The sequence below is a fragment of the Hemitrygon akajei genome, unplaced genomic scaffold, assembly GCF_048418815.1.
Source record: "Hemitrygon akajei unplaced genomic scaffold, sHemAka1.3 Scf000143, whole genome shotgun sequence".
NCBI lineage: Eukaryota > Metazoa > Chordata > Chondrichthyes > Myliobatiformes > Dasyatidae > Hemitrygon > Hemitrygon akajei.
The window spans coordinates 280,907-295,679 of NW_027332029.1; the positions used below are offsets into that span (position 1 = coordinate 280,907).

A 14,773-nucleotide genomic window follows, 5' to 3' on the forward strand; every position below is an offset into this window, starting at 1 on the left:
TCCTCCAGAATGATATCACAAAAGCATATGACAAAACAGATTACACCAAAAAATCCACGTAACGTTTGGCAATCCCCAATCCAGTGTCTGGAGAGGCTGCTGCGTATTAATATCGCGCTACCGTTTAGCGCGTTCCCCGGAAAGGAGCTCCATATCCACTAGACAAAAAGAAGACCAAAAACTAAAGCTACAAGACCTGCACAAAACCACATAGTTGCAACATATAGTTACAACAGTGCAAACAATAGCATAGTTGATAAAAATACAGACTATGGGCACAGTAAAAAATAGACCAAGATGTTAAAGGACTGTATGTTCAAAATAAATCACCAGAGTTTCCACAAGTCCCCAGGGTCCCGACAGACTCGCCATCCCACGCCGCCGGCAGAAGGAAATACCCCCGCTATGGACATCCAAGGCGCCGCCCGACTCAGCTTCGCAGACGCAGCACACAATGGAAGCTCCGTCGAAACCAGCAGCACAAACCGAAAGCGACCTGAGTCCGTCGAACCTCAGAGCCGACGACGATCCCCACCGGCACAGCTTCTCCGAGCACCATACTCTGCCGAGCGTATTAAGACGGCCCAGCGAACAGCCATCGGCAACGCGACCCCGATGACTGGGGGCCTGTTTTCCCAGCAGAATCCCGGACCTTAAAGCAGCAGCAGCAACGAAGAAGGTCTTCCTGGAATTTCCCGATGTTTCTCCGTGCTTCCACGTCCGTTATCAACCGATTATGATTGCGCACGGCACCCCACTTCATAAATAACAGATATTTCTCAGATATTTGTAAATGACTTGAGAGAAGAACTGGATATGTGGGTTGGTAACTTGCAGTTTGGGGCTCCACGTAGCAAGCGGTTAGAGCCAGACGATTCCAGCTCGGGGCAATGGAAATCGGAGTTCAATCCGATGTTCTTCTGTAATTAATTTGTACGTCCTCTCTGTGATATTTATGGGTCTTCTCACAAGGTAAACAAAAAAAAAAAAAGAAGAACACAACTTAGCGATTAGGCTGGTGTAAAATTGAGCTTACTGGGCGCCGTGGCTCATTATTCTTCGCTTCATCGCTGAATGAATCAATGTGGACAGCGTAGAATTTCATCGCAATAAGAAGTTCATACACAATAAAATTTTAAACTGAATTACAGAGTATATATTGTAGATTTGATCGCAGTGTGGAGGAACAGGAGAGTCGTACTATGCAAGCCTATAGACCCCCCAAAATTTCCAAATAAGTTAATTTAGTGGTTCCGAAGGCTCATGGCTTAAGAACGAGCAACTCCGGATTAGTGATCTGACGAGGGAAGAGATGCTAAGGAAGTCCAGGTAAATGAGTGGCTGACGATTTGTGCAGGAGGTCATCGTATACACACATTGTTGGACTCTCTTCCAGTTTGGTGTGACTGGTGTAAGGAGCACGGGTTTTACACCTGGACCGAAAGTGATTTAATATTCTTACCGGGGAGTTTGATGCAGCTGCCCGGGCATTAACATGTTGAATGCGCAAGCCTGCTATTGGGGGTTGGGGAATGGAGTAGGAACTAAAACTACAGGTGAGCAAGTAGCATTGAATAAAAGGCAGAGACGGGGTCAATGAACGCCAAAATGAAGGCCAGACTGGACCCAGTTAATGATCCCGGTGGCTCCGAAGCCGACGTCAGTTTATGTCACAAAAGGTGTGCAACACTTAAGACAGACGTACTTCGAACCTGGATTAATACGTAACGTAGTGAGCCAACTATTACAGAGATCTGGTTCAGAGCAGAAAATGGCTCTCCCGACAATAAAAGCTCTCACGCCCCCTAAAATCCGTTTGCAGATTTGTCTATACACCCAGATCTGGTTGCCACCCAAATTCGTGTGCACACTCATATTTAAAATGACCCCTTAGAAATGCGCACATCACTAAAATCCACGTGCACCCCCCAAATCTGCGCATATTCCCATATGTACATTAAATTATCCAGACGAAGATTCACTCCAAACACAAAATGGCGACCTGAACATTAAATTATCCGCACGCATCCGAAGGTCCGACGCAGCCAGATCCGTCTGAACCATCATATACACCCACAAAAACTTTGCTACTCCCATATTCGTCGACACGCCCCAAATAGATCCGCAGCCCCATATTGGAACACACACCCCTAAATCGGCGCACGTGTGCAAATGCGTGTGCAAACCCATTTTTGAGAACTCACCTAAATCCGTGCGCATCCCCGGGTTCATGCCCCCCCCAAGACCGTGTGTACTCCCGTTTTTGCCGACATAAACTAAATATGCGCAATCCGTATTCAGTGCGCACCCCAAAGCTGCTGAAACTCCCACATACACATCAGACTTTCCCAGAGCAAGAATCACTTCAGACAGATGTGAAAATGGCATACTCGTCATTAATAATCTGCACGCAGGCAAATATTCGTGCGCAAACCTTGATCCGCCAAACACAGCCAAATCGATATGTATTCCAAATGTGCACGCCCATCTTTGAAAACACATCCCAAAATCTGCGCATATCAGCAAATCAGTGAGATCTCCAAACACGCTGACACATCACATATATTACATTTTTCCAGAGCAAGAATCATTTCAAACCATTCAGCAAATGGCTTTTTTGACATTAAAATTCCCACGCACACCAAAATGCGATTTCAACTGCAGATAGGGCGACAGACACAAATCTGTGTGCACCCTTCTAAACATACTTCTAAATCTGCGCACATCACCAAATCCGTGCCCAACACGTCGGTAAATACTCAGGTAATCACTTTTAAATCTGCGCGACTCGCCAAATCCACGTACACTCCATAATACTGTTTGCAGACCCGTATTTGCCTCCACACCCCTGAATCTGGGCATTTTCCAAATAAGTGCGCACCCCCTTATTTGATAAAACACCCCCATATCCATGCGCATCTCCAAATTCTGCAAAGCCAAACAGATACTTCACTGCTGCTCGACGATAAAACATAAAAAAATCGCGTGTACAATTAAGAAGCATTAAAAAAAAATAGAAATACTGGAGTCATGATGATCATGATGAAGTCAGCTGGAGAGAGACATTTGTACACCTGCTGTCCTCCATAATTCAAAGAGATTGAAGGATAAGTTTGCAGGGTGACAAAACGTGACAGGAGCACTTGGTCCTAAAAACTAATGCCTACCGGGAGAAAACAGCTTATGTCCTTTCCGCACTTCCTCGAGCAGTTTTAGGACTAGGTCGAGCCGGAACACAAGTGGGTAAGGATATGGGCCTCAACATTAAAAATCGGCACGCGGCCCAGAATTCGTGTGCATCTCCAAATCCAGGCGTACCATATCTGGAGCAAAAGTTATTTCAAACGGTTCACAAAATAGCAGGTTGCAGCACAGAATAACAAGATTACTGTTGAAAGTTCAAAGTGCATTTATTTTTAAAGTATCTATAAATGAAACAACCTTGAGATGCGTCGCAACTCCAAATCGACAAAAACTGACGAATCTGTGAGAAGCCCGTGATCGGTAAACATCCCGGTATTGGCTTATACACCCGTAAATATATGCACATCCCCAAATAAGTGTGCACCCCTGTATTCGACAACACACCGCTGAATCTGTACACATTGTCAAATCAGTGTACATCTCTGTATTAGACGATGCACCGCTGAATCCAGACACATCACCAAATCCGTGTGCGTCTCCAAATCTGTTCACGTCACTAAATAAGAGCGCAATTTCAATGATATTTTTGTTGCTTTATCGATAAATTGAACAACTTTCAGATTCGCCACACATCAAATCCGCCGACACACCAAATCTGTAAGAACACTGAGATCCGTGCGCACCTCCAAATCCGTGTGTGCCCTCATGTCTATATACAACTTGAAACCTGTGTACACACCGACTAGAAAAATAGATAATTCCAAAACCTTTTCATGAAATGACAAAATATGTGTACACCCCCAAATCTGCAAACTGCCCGCAAATCAAATTAGTGTGCACTTCAAATCCGGAGACACTCCCAAATCTGTGTGGGCCCCAAACATATTGAGAAACAGTCTAAGGAACAGGATATGCAAGTCAATTGTAATATGAGAAACCTGATTTGCAGATGGAACCTGGGTTTCATAGCGTGAGTGGACAGCGAAGTAGTTTATGAAAACTTTCAGCGTCAGTGCAGCAGCTGGAAAAACGGACCGAACATTTTGCAGTTGGAATCTAATGTGACATTCCATCCAGATGGGATCAAGAGCCGCTGCACTTACCCGGACCTACCTGGGTAGATATATACAATAATTGTTAGGGAATTGAGGAATGAGGGAGAGCAGAGGGATCTGTGAATACAGTTCCATAATTCCTATGTAAGCTGTTCGCAACGCAAATCAGTTGCCACCCATATATGCCGAAGCAGCCCTAAATCTGCGCAAACCCTTTAAACATTAGAGAACGGCCTCTGTGGAGACTTAATACCCGTTTGCTTTCCAGTGAGAAATGTTGTAGTTATATATCAGCTAACGACGCATTCTTCGAGGCTAACAAAACTATATATATAGACGGTACAAGAGCCTCAGGACGCGCACGGCCACGTTCAAGAACAGTTACTACCCATCAACAATCAGACTATTGATTAAAAGGGCATAATGTACGCTCACGTGCCCATTCATTGAATATTCCGACAACCAATCATTTCACTTTAAAATCTGTTCTAAATTGAATAGCTGAGCATGCCAGGAGAAGCGCAGCAGACAGGCAGCATCGGTGGAAAAGGGAAAGTGTCATTTCCCCCTCACCTCCGATGCTCCAGAGAAAAAGAGCAAGGTTGTCCAAATTTTGGTTAGTGCACAAACCTTCTAATTCAGGTAGCATCTTGGTGATGCTCTTCTGCACACTCTCCGAATCCGCGTCATCCTTTCTCTGGAGGATGGCCTGAACGGAGTGCAGCACAATTCCAGTGCTGTGATGCTGTACGCTCTGATTCCGCACATGCTCAGCAACCTGAGAAAATGCATCCCGTCCATATTCATTTAAAATCCCAGGATATAGAGTGTGTTTATATGTATACCCGCTCAACAAAACAGTCCGTCAGACTATTCCGAAATACAGCTGTTTATCTGGCATGTGGAGAGAGTACTGCTGGGGCTGTCAGCGTGGCCGAGTGGTCTACGGCGCCAGACTTAAGGCGAGAAAGCCGCATCCTACTAAACGCGAGTGTTCTGGTCTCCACCTGGAGGCGTGGGTTCGAACCCCACTCCTGACAAATACTCTGTATTACATGTGCTGTTTTTATAATGCAATCACTGTAATTTTACTGAGTGACCAAAGCGTGAACTGTTTGGGAGTACGAGAAAGAAGCAATTAAGATAAAGATTTTGATTTAGTCACAACAGAGAACTGAACAACAGTTCACATGACATGGGATTCGGGCTGCGGAGTTTGATGAGAATGAGGCCTCGGTGAAGAGTGTCTGTGTCACCTTCTCAGCCGCGGCTGTTGTTTGGACAGAATGACATCGGGGCCATTCAGACACGTTGTCGGTCTCTATATTGAAACGGCATTTTACATCGTCGTTCTTAAGCGTACATCTGCCGTTGAGCTCAGTAACGTGCATTTAGCACCTTTCTGGATTTGGGAATACCGGATTAATCATTCCGCACCGGATTATATTCTCTTTTTGTGGTTTAACAGGCCACTCTTCCTTGTTTTGCAATGCAGGAATTTTAAATCGCACAGCACGGAAAATAGCCTTCGGCCCAATTGGTTCAAAGTTTAAGGCAGAATAAATTTTGCATCAGAGCCTTTCTATATACATGTATCACCATGTACAATCAGATTCACTTTCTCGCGGTCATCACAATAAACACAATAAAATCCATGGAGTACCGCACTAACAGGACAGCCAAAACACTTAATATGTATAACATAACACACTGTGCAAAGTCAAGCAAAAGAATAATGATAATAGCAATATTAATTGTTATTTTACGTAATAATCCAGGACGACTACGAAGCCCACTGGAGTTTGTTTAGGTGTTACCGCTCACAGAGACAACCAGATAGAACTATAAAATAATAGATATTACAGCACGGAAAGTGCCCTTTTGGCACTTCTTGGCTGTGCCGAACCATTTCTCTGCCTAGTCTCACTGACCTGAAACTGCGCCATGTCCCTCCAAACCTCTCTCATCCATAGACCTGCCCAAGTTTTGGTTAAATGTCAAAAGTGAGCCCGCATTCACCAATTCATCTGGCAGCTCATCCCACACTTCCACCACTCTCTGCGTGAAGAAGCCCCCCCCCCCCATGTTCCTTTTAAGCCTTTCCCCTTCGCCTTTAACCAATGACCTCTGTTCTTTTTCTCTCCTGGCCTCAGTGGAAAAAACCTGCGTGCATTCATTCTATCTATACCCATCATAATTTTATACACCTCTATCAAATCACCCCTCATTCTCCTACACTCCAGGGAATAAAGTCCTAACCTGTTCAACCTTCCTCTGTAACTCAGTTTCGCAAGTCCTGGCAACATCCTCGTAAACCTTCTCTGCGCTCTTTCAAACTTATTAATATCCTTCCTGTAATTTGATGACCAAAACTGCACACAATGCTCAATATTCGGTCTCACCAATGTTGTATACAACCTCACCATTACATTCCAAATCTTGTACTCAATACTTTGATTTATAAAAGCCAATGTACCAAAAGCTTTCTTTACAATCATATCTACTTGTGAAGCCACTTTTTGGGAATTATGTACCTTTACTCCCAGATCCCTTTGTTCTAATGCACTCCTCAGTGTCCTACCATTTACCTTCTATGTTCTACCTTGGTTTGACCCTCAGAAGTGAAATTCCTCACACTTGTCCGCATTAATCTCCATCTGTCATTTTTCAGCCTATTCCTCCAACTGGTTCAGATCCCTGTGCAAGCTTTGAAAGCCTCCAATATTTATATCATCAGCAAATGTCTTATCCAATTTGCCACATTATCATCCAGATCATTGATATAGATGACAAATAACAAGGGATCCGACACTGATCCCTATGGCACACCACTTGTCACAAGATTCCACTCAGGGTAGCAATCCTCCACTACCACTCTCTGGCGTCTTCCAATGAGCCAATGTCTAATCCAATTTACTAGCTGTCCATGTATACCTAGCAAATGAATCTTCCTAACTAACCTCCCATGCGGGACCTAGTCAAAGGCCTTACTGAAGTCCATGTATACAACATCCACTGCCTTCTCTTCATCTGCTTTCCTGGTACCTTCCTCGAAAATCTCTAATAGATTGGTTAAACATGACCTACCACTCAGAAAGCCATGCTGACTTTTTCTAATAAGTCCCTGTCTACCCAAAAAATTGTAGATCCTATCTCTTAGTATTCCTTCTAATAATTTACCTACTACGGATGTCAAACTTACCGGCCTATAATTTCCCGGCTTAGTTTCAGAGCTTTTTTTAAACAACGGAACTACATGAGCTATCCTCGAATCCTCCAGCACCTGACTCGTGGATATCGACATTTTAAATATTTCAGCCAGGGACCCTACAAATTCAACACTAGTCTCCTTCAAGGTCAGAGGGAATACCCTCAGGTCCTGGGGATTTATCTGCTCTGATTTGCCTTAAGACAGCAAGCACCTCCTCCACTTTCATCTTTATAGGTTCCATGACCTCCCTGCTTGTTTGCCTTGTTTCCATAGACTCCATTCTAGTTTCCTCTCCGCAGAAACGAGAGCAAATTGTCTTTAAAGTCTTTGGCGTCAGTTACGGGAAACTCGACTTCCAATTCAGCACTCTCTGCTTTACTCCCCTCTTCACGGAAAGTATGGACAGCCCATGGCCCCGCCTCTCCAGATACTCCAATGGGAACAGGCAGTACCTCTCCCGTCAGATCATCTCCTGTTTGGATAAAACCATATTTACCCTCCATTTAGTCTGTTACGTACTCGTGACACGTGACAGTGATACCCTTGTCACGTGACTGGGGTTGAAGCTATACTGGACTTGAGGTAATGGTCTTTTGATGGTGGAGTGACGTCATTTTCCCGCCAGTAGAGGTCATGTGACAGGTTTTTTTTTAGAGGTTATAAAAGGAAGACCCACCCTGTCAGGTGGGGCAGTTCGTGGCGGGATTTGCCAAGCTGACTTCATGTCACTGCGTGATTTAATGTTATGACGCAGTTTAGTTGAAAAATGAAGTTTTATATAATGCCTAAAGTTTAAAAGGTCATTGCCAGCAGTTTTTTTTACTGTGGAGAGTGAAGATAAAAGTTCGGAAGTTAAAGATCGAGGAGAATCGATTTTCGACGGTGGAAAGTTCGACCTTATTTGATCCTCATTCGGAAGGATTCCGTTGACTATTCTTGCTGTTAATCCCTGGGTTGACCAGAAAGGATTTGAGAATAGTATGGAAAGAAGGTCAGTGCCTTTAAGCCGTTATATTTCATAAAATTCTTCGTGGGAAAGTTCGACGCCGGGGATCGAAGGACAACGACGTGGAAGAGAATTTAAATCGCCTTAAAAAGTCTCTTCTTTTAGATGGACTGTGAGCTTTTGAACTTTCGGCATACCGCTTTAAAGTACTGTGTTTTTTTCAATACCGCTTTAAGAACTGTTTGAACTGCAACGCTATTAAGAACTGTGAATCTGCCGCACAGCAGCTGAATTCCGGTTAAGTTAGTGTTTGTTTACTTTTGGGGGGTTTGTTTTCAGTGTTTAATAAACGTGTTATTTGTTATAAAAACCGTTGCCTAACTCATATATATTTATTGTTGCCTGAATACGTAACAAGTCAAACTACCGTCCCATGATCGTAACGTTCACTAATATTTACGATAATTGAAACCCTTAAGCAATTAATTAATCTGGTCTTTTCCTCATTGACCCCTTCGTTCTCGTTCGTTCATTTGTGGCTAGTCCTGCTTACACGGAATGTGAATCTCAGGCTCAGCTTTCTGTCTAGCAAGTTCATTGTGCCGTCGCCGTTCACTTCGGCTGATCATTGTATCCAGCTGTCCGCGGGAAGAGCAAACACCCCCCAGCACTCCCCCACCTACTGCTTGTCGAGACATTGCAGAACCAGCAATGTCGGTTCGTCCTCGTCCAGAGAACTGTGGTTTTCTACAGAGCTCTGGTCAGGTTGCCTGTGGAGTATTGCATTTAGTTTCAGTCGCCCCATTATAGGGAGGATGCCGAGGATTTGGAAAAGGAATAGAGGAGGTTATCAGGAGGACCTTTAAGAGAAAACCTAGAAGGTGTCAAGTTGCTGAAATTGCACAAACTTAAACAGTTCTTTCCGGATGGCAGAAGCCAAGGCAATGACTGGGAGGATCATTCTTGTCATAAAGTGAAGTGATGTTGCCGCTTTATCAGTCTCTGGTTAGATTCCATCTGGAGTTTAACATTGGTTTCGGTCGCCCCGTTATAAGAAAGAAGCCGAGGCTTTGGAAAGCTTTCAGAAAACTTTCATAGGGAGGAGATCTAAAAGGAGGAATTGCACGAACTTGAGTTATTCTTTCCGGAATGGCACCCACCAAGGGGAGATGGAGACGCATAAATACATTAAACAACTGTAACCTTTCTCAAATAATTTATGTACTGGATAACAGAGGACATGCAGTTCAGGTGAGAGTGGAAAATGTGTGGGGAAATGTTTAAAACAAAACAAAGCAGAGAGTTGCGGGTGTCTAGAATGCATTTCTAGCGTGGTGTTGAAGGCGGCGGTAATCATAAGATTCTGAGATAGGCAATCAAATACACAGAGAAGGATTGGATACGGAAAACATGCAGGCAAGGTGATCAGTTTAATTAGGCATCACCGGTTAATGATATCAGCCCAACATCACAGACTAAATTGTCTCTTCCTGTACCGAACTGTCTAACTGGAGAACTAATCACTGATTTTCCACCCCATCGTGAATATCATTTCCTTCATTCTGAGTCTATGACCCATGGTAAAATTTTAATTCAATGGAAACATCCTCTCAGCAGTCGGTCCGAGTTACCTGCAAGAATCCATCAATTCTCCTAGCAATTCCAGAGAGTACAGGCCCAGCTCATGCACTCCCCCCTCACAAGGACAGCTTGCCATCGCCTGCAGCCGTCAGGTCATTGTGAGGAATAGTCCATTCACTCTCTCTGTTACATGGATAATTTCCTGAGGAACTGTGCCCAGACCTGGAAATAATATTTAATGTGCATTCAGGCAGAGAAATTAGTTTGATGAGGCATCACTGGCTTAGTTACGTCAGCCCAACATCACAGACAAAATGTCCTCCTCCTGTCCTGTACTTTTGTATGTTTTAACTGAAGAGGGATTCACTCTTGCTGAATATCCGTTACTTCATTCTGGGACTGTGACACATGGTAATATAATGATCATTCAGGGGAAACATCCTCCCTGCAACTGGGTTGATTGATCTGAAAGAATCCCACAATTCTCCTCACAATTCCAGAGAATACAGACTCACTCTCCCCGCACACAGCAAGTGTGTCATCCCCGGAACTATACTGTCAGTGTGAGGAATAGTTTCGGCACCCCCTCTTCAATAGTGACAACTTTCATAAGGAAGTGTGACAAGACCTGGATCTAACATTCAGAGTGCATTCTCACCACACCTGCAGGATACCTCCCGATAAGACATAACTCTATAACTCTTAACAATCCTCCTGTATCACAACACAAAATACTGTTCGGCTCCCGAATTATTTGCTGTATCTGAATGTTAGCTCTTAGTTATTTGTTTACATGGAACGTCAGGGCCCTCCGAACCGTTCAGTCTGGCCCCGTGTAAATATTGATTTTCTAGTTTGTTCCTCTGGGAATGAATGGCCTCACATAATCCTATATACTGGCCGCCTGCCACATCTTCACTCCTTCACTTCTATCCCCAAACCCTCCCTGCGCCTTTCTCAGAGCCATTCAGCTCTATAGAACAGCCGACATGCATATAATATAGTTCTTCCTCACAAGATCATCAAGATGGCGGCGCGACGACGCAGGGCGCAGCGGCCACTCCAGTAAGGAATATCCGTTATCTGTAAGTAGGGGCCGTGCACAATCCTGATTTGATTGAGACGGATGTGTGAAGCACGGAGGAACATCTGGCGAAACTTCTGACATGCCTGTGCTGCTGACGCTGCTACTGAGCGATCGGAGAGATCTCCAGAGAGGAAGGCCCCGAATCCTCGGCTTTGCCTGTTGCTTGGTGGCCGGAGCCGGGGTTGAAGCACTCGGCAGAGATGGTGCTCGGTGCTCGGTGTCGGAGGGCTGGTCGGAGGCACGAAGTTGTCGGAAGTTTTCGGACGGACTCACAGTTGGCTGTGCTCGGGTGCTTCCAGAGGCTGCATCGGGAAGTTTTGCCACGTTGGAGGTTTCTTCCTTCTGCCATCTGCGTGAGATGATGGGCTATCTGGGACTTTGAGACTTTTTTTTACCGTGCCCATGGTCTGCTCTTATCAAATTATGGTATTGCTTTGCACTGTTGTAACTGTATGTTATAATTATGTGGTTTTTTTGGTCAGTTAGTCTTGGTCTGTCTTGTGTTTATGTGATATCATACTGGAGGAACATTGAATTTCCCCTTGGGGATGAATAAAGTATCTATCTATCTATCTATCTATCTATCCACATCTCCACAGTAGACTGTGAACAGCTGCGGTTTCAGCGACAAACCCCGAGTTGCCGAAATGTTAGAAAGTGGTCCATTTATTTCATCTGTCTGACATTAACCTGCTGACTAATTCTGACACACGCATATTATCCAGAACCCTACGTGCTTATCCGAAACTTTCTTAATTTCTTCCAATGCTACATTCATAATTTCCCAATTTTCCAGCTGTTCGTCCAATCCTGAGCTCACACTGAAAGTGCCAACGCTGTGGGTGTGGATTTGGAGATTTGGTCTATGCCTCTACCTGTAGGACAGTGGTGCCGAAGTCAATGGGAATATTAACCATCTGTGTTTCAGTGTAGCCGTTGTATTGGTAATCTGTGTCTGGGTCTTGAGTTCAGTGTGGGACTGAATCTGAATTTCTCTGTTGTCTGAAACTGTGGAGCGAATGAGCTGTCGGTATCTCTGTGCTTTGTACCACGCCTTGTATGTCAGCGAGGAGCAACTGCTCTGGGGCCCCCACAGGAGGTAAAACCGGAGATGATTGAAGTTTTTCCTTTTTGGTGGGAGAAGGAAAGTCGGTCAGTGAGGGAGAGGTAAATGTCAGAGGGTTGTGTGAAGCGGCTGTTGCAGCCTGTACCCTTGCTAATCTGTCGGTCCGACTCTCTGTCTCTTTCACACATAGTAAATATTGTATCTGACGCTTGTCTTTCTTTCATTCACTTTCATCCATCCTACGTCGATTCATCTCCCAAATTAGAGACCTATGTTAATCTGTACAATTGAATATTTCCTTTGCAGATCTAAGTATTTCTTCGTTTAATCTCTGACAGGTTTGAACTGCTGTTAAAACAGACAGACAGACAAACAGACAGAGAGACAGACAGACAGACAGACAGACAGACAGACATACTTTATTGATCCCGAGGGAAATTGGGTTTCTTTACAGACGCACCAACCAAGAATAGTGTAGACATATAGCAATATAAAACCATAAATAATTAAATAATAAAAAGTTAATCATGCCAAGTGGAAATAAGTCCAGGACCAGCCTATTGGCTTAGGGTATCTGACACTCCGAGGGAGGAGTTGTAACGTTTGATGGCCACAGGCAGGAATGACTTCCTATGACGCTCAGTGTTACATCTTGATGGAATGAGTCTCTGGCTGAATGTACTCCTGTGCCTAACTAGTAACATGGACAACGTCTTCTTTTAATTATGCCAGATACATAAGAAACATCTCAAAATTATTTTGCCAGCACTTCCTGTATGTTCCCTTGGATTTCCATCATCTGCAAATTTTCTAATGTTTTTTACATCAGCATCGTGGTCATCTGAACACCGCCGTCCCGTGTGTGTGTGTGTGTGTGTGTGTGTGTGTGTGTGTGTGTGTGTGTGTGTGTGTGTGTGTGTGTGTGTGTGTGTGTGTGTGTGTGTGTGTGTGTGTGTGTGTGTGTGTGTGTGTGTGTGTGTGTGTGTGTGTGTGTGTGTGTGGTCAGGATGATGTTAAACATCTAAAACCACAGGGAGAGAAGTTTGAAATCTGCTCACAAGTGGAGAATTAGCGGACAAAAATGTGAAATCTGTAAATGTGGCTGCTTCGGGTGTTCGTCAATGGAGCTCCGACATTCTTTTCTCTAGGTGAGTAACCGCTGAGGTAATGCCTAGGAATTCAAAAATACTTGTCTCTGTCAGACCAGTATTTACATCAGAGACAATGAATGGTGTTGAATTACCATGATTTTTAAGTGATTGTAGTCAGTCAGCGGCATTACCGTATCTCTAGAGACTGATCCTTTCTATAAATCAAGGCCGTTTTAAATATATTAGCTCAGAGTTTCTGAAGGACCTGTGAATTCAGGAGCAACGCAATTGGCAGTTTATCACGGAAATGGGTTATCCAGTCCTTTTGCGGATAGGAGAAGTTTACTATCCTTTTATTTCAGCCTTTGGAATTCTCGGTAAGCTGCGGTATCGGCTGCCGTTGCGGGGAATTGAAGTTTATGCCAATATAGTGATTGTTTCTGTCCCTGGTTTCCACAGCCTCATATCCAGTCCTAGTATTCGGCATTCTAGGAATGGAATCAAAGCCAGCGACTGTGAACTCTGGTATCTGGATCTAAAAATAAACCGCTGTAAGAATTCAGCGAATCCGCCAACATCGGAAGACCTCAGTGGGACAAGCAGATATCTTCCAGCGATTTGTGTTCAATAATATGATGTTCGAGTCTCTATGCTATTGGTCTCGCAGCAGCTACACTGCATTTGCAAATATAGTGGTAATACTACCGCGGAGATTATACTAATTGATTGTCTGCATTGGTATGTAAGCGGCTGTGTGTGGTACAATTAAACTCGAGCGGTGGTAACAATTCAGCAAATGTGAGGGGCTCCATGTTTCAGCAGAAACTTAAGGATTTTAAGTAAATGTGTGCGGTGTGACAGAAAGTGAAGCAGTTGATGGAAGCAAAATGACGTCGTTGCTGATCACTTACCAAAACCGACAAGTTGATTCATAAGTATCAATACTGTGAAATGTATTCTATTATCCACATCTGAGACCGCTACAGATATCTGACTGCGTCACCGTGCCTGCTACTGGATGTTGAAATCCTGACCCCGCTTCCCTGTGATGGATTCAGTCGGAGGCTTCAAGTATATCTGAGAGGCTGTATCAGACGAGGCTGTGACTGCTGCCTCAGTCAAAGTTCTGCTGTAAAGTCGGCGAGGTGGCAAATGTTGGAATAGGAAACAAACACGGGAAATGCTGGAAACACAAAGCCTCAGGCAGCTTGTATAGAAAGAGTAAGAGAAAGTCGTGTCATGGGGGCTCTCTGAAAACAGCTCAGAAAATACACGTTAACTGCTCTCCCACATATTCTATTTTTGTCTGGATGAGTGGTTCCGGGAATTCCTGTTTCTGTTGTGTCCTTAGGCTATTCTGTCGCTGACAGGGAGTCGCATGGAAGTCCATATATGTTTAATGTAAGAATCCCGCCATCAGTGTCCCGATTGATTCATTTCATTCATATCGGACGCGAATGACGCCGATAGAAAATGTTCCAACCAGTATTGATTCTGATATTACCTCGTTTTATCTGTCCATTGCCTCTTCGCAGTTTTGGTCATGCGAAAGGAATCCGAATTCAAATCATGTGACTTTATTTTAACGTGTA

At 44.1% G+C, this 14,773-nt stretch overlaps 1 non-coding gene across 1 annotated transcript; it reads left to right on the plus strand.

Moving 5' to 3' along the window:
* The first annotated feature begins 5,123 nt into the window (after nucleotides 1–5,123).
* Nucleotides 5,124–5,239, plus strand: trnal-uaa (transfer RNA leucine (anticodon UAA)). Its single transcript has 2 exons — nucleotides 5,124–5,161; nucleotides 5,194–5,239. It is a non-coding gene; the product is annotated as a tRNA-Leu (tRNA).
* Nucleotides 5,240–14,773: the final 9,534 nt, after the last annotated feature.